Below are 13,832 nucleotides of genomic sequence, written 5' to 3' on the forward strand. Positions count from 1 at the left end.
TCCCAATTTGAGTCCCTCCCCCCAACCATACTAGTTTAAAGTCTCCCCAGTAGCCTTTGCAAATCTCCCCGCCAGGATATTGGTCCCCCTCGAGTTCAAGTGCAACCCGTCCTTTCTGTACAGGTCGCACCTTCCCCAAAAGAGGTCCCAATGATCCAGAAACTTGAATCCATACCCACTGCACCAGTCCCTCATCCACTCATTTATCCTCCACTTCGCTCCATTCCTACTCTCACTGTCGCGTGGCACAGGCAGTAATCCTGAGATTGTTACCTTTGCAGTCCTTCTCCTTAACTCTCTACCTAACTCCCTAAATTCTTCTTTCAGGACCTCTTCTCTTTTTTTACCTCTGTCGTTGGTACCTATATGTACCACAACCTCAGGCTCCTCTCCCTCCCATTTCAGGATTTCTTGGACACGTTCAGACACATCCCTGACCCTGGCACCATGGAGGCAAACTACCATCCGGGTCTCCTGTCTGCGTCCACAGAATCGCCTATCCGACCCCCTGACTATAGAGTCCCCTATTACAATTGCCCTCCTCTTCTTTTCCTTACCCTTCTGAGCAACAGGATCGGTCTTTGTGCCAGAGGCCCGGCCGCTGTCGCTGCCCCCAGGTAGGCTGTCTCCCCCACCCTTACTCAAACATGAGTACTTATTTTCAAGGTGTACAGCCACCGGGGTACTCACCAGTCCCTGCCTCTGCCCATTGCCCTTCCTAACTGTGACCCAGTTTTCTGCCTCCCGTGGTCTTGGAGTGACCACCTCCCTGTAAGTCCTCTCTATGACCTCCTCGCTCTCCCTGAATTGACTTTTGGTTTTAAGTAGCTGATTCTCAATCGGTGATACTACTAACAAATCATGTCTCAATTGAAGTTCAACTCTATTCTTATAGAGCTCTAAACTAGGAGCTTTTGAATATTTTTTATCAATTTTTAAAATCTCATCAGCCAATATACGTATTTCATTTTGAGTTTGTTTTTTTAATCCCACGGAGTATGAAATAATTTGTCCACGAATATATGCCTTAAAAGCATCCCAGACTACACCATTGGATAATTCTTCAGTAGAATTTGTTAAGAAGAAAAAAGCAATCTGATCTTTAATAAAATTAACAAAATTTAGATCTTGAAGCAAAGTAGCATAAAATCACCATTATTTAGCACTGAACTTGGAATCAGGTAGTTTGATTGATAGTTTCAATGATGCATGATGAGAAATAGCAATTGCGTCATACTCACATGCAGTGACCGATGAAACTAGCCGAGAATCTATTATAAAGTAGTCAATCCTAGAGTAACTATGATATACATGAGAGAAAAAAGAAAATTCTTTGTCATTTGGGTGTAAGAATCTCCAGACTTCTAACATTCCAGAGTCAAGTAAAAAAGAATTGATAAAACTAGCTGATTTTTTTGGAAGCACATGTTCTGATGCAGATCTGTCCATCGAGGGGTTCAAACAATAGTTAAAATCTCCAGCCATTATTAAAAAGTGTTAATTTAAATTAGGAAAGGGTGCAATTAACTGTTTAAAAAACTCAGGGTGATCAAAATTTGGTGCATAAACATTCACCGTAGCAACTTTTTGGTTATGAAGAACACCAGTAATCGCCAAAAATCTACCATATGGATCAGAAATGGTTTCATAATGAACAAACGGAATTGAGGAGACAATAAAAATAGAGACTCCTTTCACCTTAGCCTGTGAATTTGAATGAAACTGCTGTCCTCTCCAAAACTTGATTGTCGGCTTGCCTTACATGAGTTTCCTGAACAAAGATAATCTGAGCATTTATGAAGAACTATGAAGAACTTTAAAACATTTTTTCCTCTTAATGGGATGGTTCAAACCATTCACATTCCATGAAAGGAAGTTAATAACTTTATCCATATTGTTTGTAAAAATCATGTGGAATGTGAAGGGTTAATTTCTTAAAGCATAATAGTTAATGATACTGGAAGAAGAAAAATCTAGTGCGGAGCCAGAAGTGATGACATTTCAGACATTTTTGTAGTTCAGATTCTGCGCAGATGAAAAAAGCTAAGCTAAAAGCAAAATACCCCCCCCCCCCCACCTATGCAAAGCCCGAAACTGACCAGTAGACAGTCAGTACGCTACCTAATCCCTTCCCTACCCCCATCTCTCCCCAACGACAGCACCCAATGTAAAAATAAAGCATATTTGCCACTCAATAGCCAAAACAAAATTAATATTCTGGTTAAAAAAAGTACATTTTAGCAGTGGAACACAAGAGCTACTTCATATTATTTATGCAAGGTCAAAATATGAAAAACAAGAACTGCGTTCACTTAATTTGTCTAAAGACAAGGGAAGGAAAAAAAAATTCCTTCAATTTTAAAAATAGAAAAACTAACAAAGAAAATCTTAAAAATTAATATATATTTATAATACCATTACATTAAATTAACAGTATCTTAGAGAAGGTAAAAGTTGTTGTTTGATACCATCATACTTAAATTCTAAAAGGTAAATAGAAAAAATTTAAAAACTCATCCAATTAAATTCTTAATCAATATAAAAGGATATATTGTCAAAATAGGAACAGTAAATCTCCAATTATAACTATATCAGCTATCAATTGCTCCCAGTTGCAACCCCACCCTCATAAGCCTCCAGAAAGCTGGAAGCGTTTTGAGGATTGTGAAAAAATTGAATGTTACCATTAAAGAGTCGTATACGTAGTCCAGCTGGATAAAGTAAGGCAGGGCGCAACTTTTTCTTAAACAACTCAGACATTACATTATGGAAAGACTTTCTTAATTCCAAAAAATCGTAACTATAATCAGGAACAAACCAAAACTTGCATCCTTCATATTCAACCACGCCCAACTTTTTTGCTCCCTGTAGAATATTTTCCTTCATCTGCAAGAAGTGAAACCGAACAATCAAATGTCTCGGTTTATCTTGGGGACCAGATCCTGTGTGCGTTCTTCAAAAATGGAAGATTTTCATAGTGCTCGATGTTGAAAGTCTCCTTTATCATTTTAGAAACATATTTTATAACATTATCTCCTTCTTGACATTCCGGCAAACCAACAATTCGCAAAATTCAGTTGACGACTTCTGTTTTCCAGATCCATATTTTTAATCTTGTATTGCTGGAGTGCCCGAGTATTTTCATTCATTCTCCGTTCCAGTTTTTCAATCCACAAATCTCTCTTCTGGGCCAGGGCTCGCAAGTTGCCAATTTGTTCCTTCTGTTCACAAGATTCGTAACATAATCAGCTTGTCTTGAACTTCCTTCAATTTGCTCGAAATTCCTTTCACCATTTCTTCCAAACTGCAAAATCTTTTTTTAATTTCATCGTTCATTTTCGATATTGCTCCTAAGATACTAGAGTTAGAAGCTGTGCCTTTCCCACGCTCCTTCCTTGGTGAGCCTCCTTTCCCTCTTGTCTCCATCCTTTACACGATTAAGGCGTATAAAGGTGTTATCAACACTTTAAGAAAAGTTAGACCGTGCCTTGAAGTCAAGTAATAACAAGTAACATTGAAAGAGTGCCAAATAAAAGTTAAAAGTTAAGGGAGCAAACAAATTTGCAACCTTTACAACATGCCACCGCTAGGAAAGTCCCACAGTGTTCTGTAGTATCCCATCTTAGACAGACAGTCGTGACATCTCCCTCGCCATCTTGCTGACAGACTGAGCCACGCCCACACTTCGGGGTTATATAGTCCTTCCCCCCTCCCACCGGAAGGGGTGTGGCCTTCATGGCGGTGATTGACAAGAGAGAGAATCTCAAGATTTTTTTAAACACTGATATTTCTTTTATTTTTAATTGATGGGAAAAATCCTCGGGGCCTGTGCAGCGGAGAAGGACTCTGAGTAGGCCAAAAATCACAGCCAAATGTGGTAGTGTTTTTTCTAAAATCAAAAATCAGTACAAACAGTGGTCAAGATGAGACTTTTAATTAGAATAGAATAGAATGCCTTTTATTGCATTTCTACAGTCTTAACATTACAAAAAAAAACAAGACCCACACTTAACATAATTTACACAAACATCCATCACAGTGAATTTCCAACACCTCTTCACTGTGATGGAAGGCAAAAGTCTTATCTCTTCCCTTTGTTATTCTCCCACGATACAGCAGTCCAACTGCAATGTTGAGGCGACTGGGGCTCCCGATGTTAAAGCTCCCGGCGGGCGATGTTAGGCCCCGCTCCGAGTCATTTAAACCCCGCGATTCCGGCGGGAGAAGTTGCCATTGCCGGTGCTCCGAAAAGCTGTCTCCCAAAGTTGTAATAAATTATAAGTAAATTAAGGGAAAAAGGGTAAACAGAGAGAGAATGGAGTATCTCAGGAATCAAAGCAGTCAACTCTGTGTAAGTTATTGGGGCAAATCCTCCAAAATTATGGAAGAACTCGGGGATAAAGACCTGGACATTTTTAAAACGGACATGCTGGCTGCAAAATAAACCCCCAAGGGATCACAATGGAAGAACAAGTTCAAAGCCTGTCTGTGGGCCTGGGCAGCAACATGACTATGCGAGTGGTGAGAACAGGAAAGGCCGGGACAGAGATAACGAGATTATCTTGGAAAGACAAAGGAAGGAACCGAGCCCAGCAGACGGGGGTAAATAGCCCGGCAGCAAGACAATCACCGTCATAAATGGCCCATCCATCGGGACAATGGGAGCCCATCCAGGTGATGGGATAACGATTAGGCCGTTGTATCGTGACATCAGCAAACCCATTATCATCGGAAGCCTATTGTTTATGCCAGATCGAAACTGGGAATCATCGAAAAGACCCTTTTGTCCAGAGGATCACCTGGGAGTTTTCAAGGGAGAAACTCTCGGGTATAAGAAGGAGCAGGCAAGCAATGGTTCTCGCTTCTTTTTGCTCTGTTGGACGGTTCCTGACCCTGCATCGATCTAGCTGTAAGTACCCCAGACAACCTGGTGAAGTTCCAGAAATAGGATAGAGGTTGAGAGAAGGAGAAGGGGAAAGGGGGTGTATTTGTAATTAAAATTGTGTAAAGTAGGTTTTTATGACATGCCTGGTAATTTTCTTTCCATAGTCTTAGTTTAAAGCATAAGTTTAGTCACATATTATGTAGTATTGGTGAGATTCGATTTTTCTTTTGTTTAATAAAGCCTGTAAATTTTAGACTTGCTTTGAGTCCGTCTTGGTTTCTGTTTTCTCACATCAGCACACTCTGTCAAGTCAACCTTTTTATCATATCCCACCATAATTCCGAGGTCTAGAACCCAGGGGAATCTCCCTTTTTATTGTATTCTCTCTTGGGAACCGCTCAAGTGGAGTGGTGGCTGGGGTGGCCGTTTGACCCAACAACTCTGTGGGAAGCTAGAGAGGAAATTGCCGGTGCCCTGGGTAAGATTTGTGAGTCATAATTAAATACAGGCGAGTCATCATTAAATCCATTCTTCCCCACCATTCATCTCTGCTGATTCCCAACAGTACTTGTCTCAGACACAGCGGCATTCAACAATGGAGAACAGATCATGCTCTTGCATGCTTCTGCTACATGTTCATCTGATCTTGTCTCTGCTCATACAGTCCACTCTCAGGTCAAACGGATACAATTATGTGTCCAATATGTCACCTTGGTGGGTGGGAGAGGCACATGTCCTGTCCCTGTGTGGTCTACACACTTGTTCTAGTTGTAAAAAGTGTAACTTTTTTTTAACACATTTATGAACATTCAGTTATCACATCTTGATGAATCCAAGGCAAGAAGACCATTATCTCTAACAACCCCACTCACCACAGGGATCTTCTGGTATCACTGTTATACAAATCAGGTCCTTATTATTTGTTGTTGTAAAATTGCACTTTTCTCTTTTACTGTGATGCTATATTGTAAGATAACAAGCAGTAAAACCCAACATGTGCAAGTTAACTCTACGGTAGGAATAATAATTCCTCTAACTTCAAGTAACCCTTGCTTTCCCTCTCGCTCTGTCCCTCCCCCACCCTTGTTCTTCAACTAGTTTCACTGTCCTCCTGATCAATTTTTCTGTTTGTATACCTCGTTGTTAACTTCCCCTCACCCAGCAATGAACCATTCTACATTTCCTTGATCATCGTCTGCTTTGATCTGTCGTTTTCACACCTTACATTCTCTTTGTCCCTTTCCATATCTCTAGTTTTCCTCTCCATGGCTCTCTGTCTGAAGAAGGGTCTCGACATGAAAAGTCACCAATTCTTTCCCTCCAGAGATGCTGCCTGCCCTGCTGAGTTACTCCAGCAGTTTGAGTCTATATTCAGCCATTTCCTCTTGCTACCTTTGGCACAAAGCAACCAATTGACCACGAATGCCTGAACTTCTAATGCAAACTAATGCCGCTCTGCATTCAACATTCTGTGGGGACTGAAGTAAAGATTTCCAAAATGTTGTGAGTTTCAATAAGCCATTTATGTGAGGTCTCTTATATAAGTGTGAGAGACAATCTGTGAGGAGCGGCATTGACAAGGAAACGATGAGTTCCTGTGAATTTAAATTCTTGAACAAAGCAGTGAAGCAACACTTGCTTGTTCAACGGATACATGATAGTGTGGCCAAATAAGGCAGTTGGAGAGCAGGTCCTTTATAAAGCACGGTTTCAAGAGACATGTGTTTGTAGAACCAGCCCGTTCTCTATTTCACTACTCGGATAAATAAGGTTGAAACTTTGCAAGGAGAGGAGTTTTGTGTGTGTGCTGTCTGTGAGTTTATTTGGAATATTAATGCTGTAAAATAAGATGGTTAATTAGGACAAACACCTGCCAGAACATCGAGACTAATTTCCAGACAGGTGATATCACTCTGCACTGAGTTATGCAAATTTCACACATTTATAAAGATGTTTATTGATCCAGTGCCCTTCATGTGAGATGGTACAATGCCAACTAAAGAACAGCTTATATGGAAATGCTGCCTGGTTCATCCCTGTGATGGTTTTGGTGGAATTAACTCTCTGGCTGCTGATTCAATGGATGTCTGGACAATTATACCAGGTATTTGTGCAAGAATAGACGCATGATATCCAACAACCCCACTCCTCACTGTGCTTTACAGTATTCCTCTCACCCTATCTTCAAAACTGAACACAATCTCTAAATGCGGCCTCACCAGCGCCTTATACAACTGCAACATGACCTCCCAACTTCTATACTAATTACTCTGACTGTTGAAGGACAAAGTGCCTAAAGTCTCTTTGACCACCCTACCTACCTGTGACCCTACCTTCAAGGAACCATGTACTCTGCTCTACAACATTCCCCAGAGCCCTACCATTCACTGTGTAGGTCCTGCCCATGTTAGACTTACCAAAATGCACCACCACACATTTCACATGAAGGAGAAACGATTTGATAGGAATCTGAGAGGGAACCTTTTCACACAAAGGGTGGTGGGTGTGTGGAACAAACATCCTGAGTAGGTAGAGGCAGTGATTATCCCAACATTTAAGAAACAGTGTGATAGGTACATGGATAGGAGAGGTTTGGAGGGATATAGGCCAGACACAGGAAGATGGGACTAGTGTAGCTGGGATATGCTGGACGGTGTGGGCAAGTTGGGCCGAAGGGCCTGTTTCCACTCTGTATCACTCCATGACTCTATCACAGATGGATGACCTGGGACAGAAATAGCTACACTGATGCAAAGAGTGTGAATGAGGCATGAGTTACCTGAAGTTCAGGAAGTCAATGTAGTCTGAACATCTCCGTACATTTACCACTGTGCAGCCAGTTTCTGCCCCAACTCCATCTACAAGTCTGCGGGTGACATCACTGTGGTTAACAGGATTATGAACAATAATGAGATGAAGATCTACATGCAGAGGAGACCGAGAGCTTAGTCAGGACAACCTGTCACTCAATGTCAGCAAGATTAAGGAGTGGGTTATTGTCTTCAGGAACCAGGAACAAGGAACCATCACACAGACCAGACTCACCACCATTGACTCCATCATTGTGCATCCCAAGGAAGGCAGCCAAGGTAATCAAGGACCTTGCCCAGTCTGGTCATTCCTTCTTCTCCCCGCTCCTGTCTTGCAGAAAGTGTACAAGCTTGAAAGTACACAGCACCAGACGAAAGAACCCTGGGAAAAAAACTGCAATTATCCCATCTATTCCTCTCAAGGTTTTGTACACTACTAGACGAAGTGTGACCCATTGGGTCCCATGTTCACATGGGAGGGCTGGTCCCCCAATGCAATATTCCACCTCTCCACCAATTCCAATATTGCTGGCCAGTGAGGGGGGGGGGGGTATTTCAAGAGCGCTAGTATAGGTGTTGTGGGTCGAAGGAACTTGTTTCCAGAGGGCTAGTATGGACATTATGGGCCGAATCAATTCTTGGGCTAGCAACTCAGTCACTCAGGCCTGGTGGGCTGGCAGTTCAGTCACTCAGGCCTGGTGGGCTGGCAGCTCAGAAACTGCCAGAATTTCTGCCCAAAACAGGTGAGAGACTCTGTGAGAGAGAAAGGAGAGAGGGTGGAGAATCAATTTTAGACATTTTTCATCTTTTTCTGCAGAGCACAGCAATGAAGGAGAAAAGTATATCCTGGCCTGGATCTCACAGGGAGCAAATAAAGGGAGGGAGAAAAATACTGGGGTGAGGTTTAATACAGGGGAAATACTTACTGATTGGCCAAAGCGACTCCTGGACTAATACAGGCCTGATGACCGAAGGGGCTCTTATTAAAAAAATGAGTGAAATCTCAGTGAAGACACTTTATCTGGACTTTTCGTGGCCTGGCACCGGCTTTTTGGGCCAAAATGCTCCTCCTTGGTTAATAAGGGCATTTTGGGCAAAATGGACTGGTTTCTCGGCTAATGGAGACCTTGTGGGCCAAAATTACTGATTTCAGGCAGGCCAAACAACTCATTTCATTTCATTTCCAATTGCATTGCACTTTCAAGCACAGGGCAGGCCGATTAGTTCATTGCATTTTCATTTCACTTCCATTGCCAACGCAGTTACAAGCACAGGGTAGGCCAAGCCAAACAGCTGATTGCATTTTCACTTAATTTGCATTGCCATTGCACTTTCAAGCACAGGGCAGGCCAAGCCAAACAGTTGATTGCATTTTCACTTAATTTCCATTGCCATTGCACTTTCAAGCACAGGGCAGGCCAAGCCAAACAGCTGATTGTATTTTCACTTCATTTCCATTGCCATTGCATTTTCAAGCACAGGGCAGGCTCAAAAGTCTTCTTCACTATTTTATCTATTTGAGACAGATAAATTGTACTTGGTTCATATTTTCAATCATTGGTTCTGTGGGAGATGGGAAAGACTATATTGCAGTGGAGTGGATGCAGAGGAAATGCAGATCCCTCCAGTGTATCACTGGAAGAGTTTCAAGGACTGAGGATCACACGGAAAAAGGAAATCAGGAGAACAGAAAGGAGACAGGAGATAGCTCTGGCAGATAATTTCAAAGTTAATCCCAAGAGATTTTATGTCCACTAGACCATGTGCGGACTCGTTGGGCCCGTACCCCAAGCCACTATTCCACCACTGGCCCATAGCCCACAATTGCGCAGGCGTGGCTGAGGGGTTCCCGTTGTGACGTCAGAAATCCTGCAATTCCCCAACTGCTCCTCGCCATCCCTCTTCCTACCCCTCTGATGCTCCATCCCCCCTGAACCCCCAGAACAACCCCACCCTCCTCTTCACCCTCCTTCTTCTTTACCCTGTCCTCCTCCCTTCCCCCACTCCCTCCCTCATCTCTCCCTCCCTCTCCTTTCCCCTACCCTCAGTCACTCACTCCCTCCATCCCTCCATAACCTCTCTCCCCTCCCTACCTCCCTCCTCTCCCTGCTCCCCCATCCCACTCCCTGACTCTCTCTCCTCACTTCCCTCCTCTCCCTCTATCCACTACTTTCCCCTCCCTCTCCTCCCCACCATCTCCTCTCCCTCTATCCCCCTGCTCCCCCACTCCTCACCTCCCCCCTATCCACTCCCCCCACAATGAAAATCGCGATGTTTTTTGTTGAAATTCTCTATGAAAATCGCATTTTTCTTTAAAATAACTTAAACACAAAGGCTTTCTGCGCATTGGCCTTCATCAGTCAATTTAGTATAGAAGTTGGGAGATCATGTTACAGTTGTATAAGACATTGGCGAGGCCACATTTAGATTATTGTGTTCAGTTTTGGTAACCATGTTATAGAAGAGTTGTTGTCAAACTGGAAATGGTGCAGGAAAGATATAGGAGGACTTTGCAAGGACTCAAGGGCCTGAGCTACAGGGAGAGGTTGAGCAGGATAGGATTTTATTTTTTGGAATGCAGGAGGATGAGGGGTGATCTTGTAGAGGTGTACACGACCTTCAGGGGAATGAATAGGGTAAATGCACATCCTTTTACCCCGAGTAGGGGAATCAAGGACCAGAGGACAAAGGTTTACAATGAGGGGGAAAGATTTAACAGGAACCTGAGGGGTAACCTTTTTACGCAAAGGGTGGTAGGTGTATGGAACAAACTGCTGCAGGAGGTAGTTGACCCGGGTGCTATCACAACATTTAAGAAACATTTAGACAGGTACATGGGTAGGATAGATTTAGAGGGATACTAGGCTAAGTGTAGGTATGTTGCAAAGCGTACCTGAAGCGTCTTTGAAGATCTGCTGCTGAGGTTGTGCGCGATTTTGGCGCCGTTTAGAGGGGGCGGGTTTAAAACGCGATTTTCTCTAAGCTGTTCCAATCGAAAATGTTCAGCCTAGTTAATTATTAACGAAAAATCGCTGGAAGACCCCGTCGCAAAAGCTATTATTAGGTTTAAAGGCCTTGAATAATAGTTATAGTAGTTTAAAAATCAATCTTTAAACCCGCGAGCGTCAGCAACCGCAGGGTCTCATAAAGAAAATAGCAGAAGGTAGGCTGTATATTTTTACATTCAAAAGGGCTTCTAAAGATCCTTTTATACAAAATTTAATATTGCGAGTAGCTCAATTTGGGCCCATTATATCCCGCAGTATTTTTCTCGGCATTTGGGGCACAAATCTACCGCAGTGTGAACGTTCTAAACCAGCGCGTTCCACAGGGACCCACTGGAAAGCTGATTTAAATGGGCATTTATTTACAGCAATTAAACACTAAATTCCTTCCATTTGGCCTATAAATTAATGTAAATGAGATTTAAAAATCATGTTTTATTGTGAATTATTTGTGAATATTATTTGGACATTTAGGCTATTTAAAAATGTTAATCATTTATTAAGAAATGGATAGATGTTTAGATCTAGTAATTGAAGTCTGAAATTAGCTACAATTAGGTAACTAACTAATTATATGCTTTAATTTCAGGTCATCCAAGTAAGATTATTTTATATTTGTTTCAGAATGCTTCAATCTATGATAACTGAAAATTTCATTCAGTTCTCTTAATTTTTAAGAAAGTTATGGGCTTTTGACTGTTCACGATCACAGCTTTTTTGTTATGTCCATAGAAAATCAATAGGGAACAAGATGCTCATTTCCCAGTATGAAAATGGCCATAACTTTTTAAATACTTGAGATATGAAAGTGAATTAGGTGTCAAATTAAACTTATTTTTATGCTTTATCTGATGGGATAAATTACAGACTTGATTTTTAAAATCTCAAAATTTTGTAACATTGCTACTAAGTGGAACCCATTGGGTCCCATGTTCACGGGTGGGCTGGTCCCCAACGCAATATTCCACCTCTCCACCAATTCCAATATTGCTGGCCAGTGGGGGGGGGGGGGGGGGTTGGGGTGGGGGGTGGGGGGGGGGAGCCAGGCTTTTTTCTTGTCTCTTTGCTTGGGCAAATGACGTTGAAACACACATAGGAGACAAGTTTTGGGTTGCACAGTTATTGAGGTCATTTGGGATTTAAATGCTGGAAACTAAGATGTTAAGTAGATGTTTTTTGATCTCGTGCCCTTCAGGTTGGGTTGTACAATGCCAATGACATGGCAGCTGATACATTATGGAAATGCTGCTGGATTCCATCCCAGTGATGGACTTGGTGACATTAACTCTCTGTGTGCTGATTCCATGGATGTCTGAACAATTGTATCAGCTACTAGAGCAGGAAAAGACCAATGATATCTAATAACCCCACTCCCTCGAAGTATTCTGGCTTCTCTTATTACATGAAAGCTTTCATTCTCAATCAAAGCTCGTGCTCCTCTTCCATCTAGATACAACAAGGATAGAGTTCCCCTGGTGTTTATCTTTCACCCCACCAGCCTCCACATCCAACGCATCATTCTGGAGTAAATATAGGGCTTCTGAATACAATAGACAATAGGTGCAGGGTAGGCCATTCGGCCCTTTGAGCCAGAACCACCATTCACTTTGATTGTGGCTGATCATCCACAATCAGTAACCCGTTCCTGCCTTCTCCCCATATCCCTTGACCGCTATCTTTAAGAGCTCCACCTAACTCTCTCTTGAAAGCATCCAGAGAATCGGCCTGCACTGCCTTCTGATGCAGAAAATTCCACAGATTCACAACTCTCCGGGTGAAAGAGTTTCTCCTCATTTCCGTTCTAAATGGCCCACCTCTTATTCTTAAACTGTGGCCCCTGGTTCTGGTCTCCCCCAACATCGGGAACATGTTTTCTGCCTCTAGCATGTCCAATCTCTTAATAATCTTATATGTTTCAATAAGATCCCCTCTTATCTTTCTAAATGCCAGTGTATACAAGCCCATTTGCTCTTCTTTCAAGAATGATGCTGATGAATTAATTCCAGCAAATGATGAAATGACAGATATTGAATACATTTTTGAATCAGTTGTCCCTGTGAAAGGCATTATGAATATCATTAAGATATTAGATGAGCTAATTTCAGGGGGGGCAGGGTGGTGAGGCAGGTGGGCTGGCAGTTGACACGGCTATTCCTTGAAATTCCATTTCAAGCAGGGTGCAAGGCCACGAAATTCAAATGCAGTTTCCTACCATTTCAAGCAGGGTGCAAGGCCACCAGCTCCAGGGGATAGTGGAATCAAGGGATATGGGGAGAAGGGAGGCACGGGTAATTGATTGGGGACGATCAGCCATGATCACAATGAATGGCGTGCTGGCTCGAAGGGACGAATGCCCTCCTCCTACACCTATTTTCTATGTTTCTATGATTCTATGTTTCTAAGCAGGGTGCAAGGGCACCAAATTCAAGTGCAGTTTCCTACCACTTCAAGCAGGTTGCAAGGCCACCAAATTCAAGTGGAGTTTCATACCACTTCAAGCTTATCTCAATGGGGTTAGGTTAGGTAAGGGGGAGGTACAGCGAGACCTGGGTGTCCTTGTGCACCAATTACTGAAAGTTGGCGTGCAGGTACAGTAGGCAGTGAAGAAAGCTAATGGAATGTTGGCCTTCATAACAAGTAAATTTCAGTATAGGAGTAAAGAGGTTCTTCTGCAGTTGTATAGGGCTCTGATGAGACCACATCTGGAGTATTGTGTACAGTTTTGGTCTCCAAATTTGAGGAAAGACATCCTTGTGATTGAGGCAGTGCAGCGTAGGTTCACGAGATTGATCCCTGGGATGGCGGGACTGTCATATGTGGAAAGATTGAAAAGACTAGGCTTGTATTCACTGGAGTTTAGACGGATGGGGGGGAATCTTATAGAAACATATAAAATTATAAAAGGACTGGACAAGCTAGATGAAGGAAAAATGTTCCCAATGTTGGGTGAGTCCAGAACCAGGGGCCACAGTCTTAGAATAAAGGGGAGGCCATTTAAGACTGTAAGAAAAACGTTTTCACCCAGTGAGTTGTGAATTTGTGGAATTCCCTGCCACAGAGGGCAGTGGAGAACAAATCACTGGATGGATTTAAGAGAGAGTAAGAAAGAGCTCTAGGGGCAAGTGGAATCAA

The sequence above is a fragment of the Amblyraja radiata genome, chromosome 5 (genome assembly GCF_010909765.2).
Source record: "Amblyraja radiata isolate CabotCenter1 chromosome 5, sAmbRad1.1.pri, whole genome shotgun sequence".
Lineage (NCBI taxonomy): Eukaryota > Metazoa > Chordata > Chondrichthyes > Rajiformes > Rajidae > Amblyraja > Amblyraja radiata.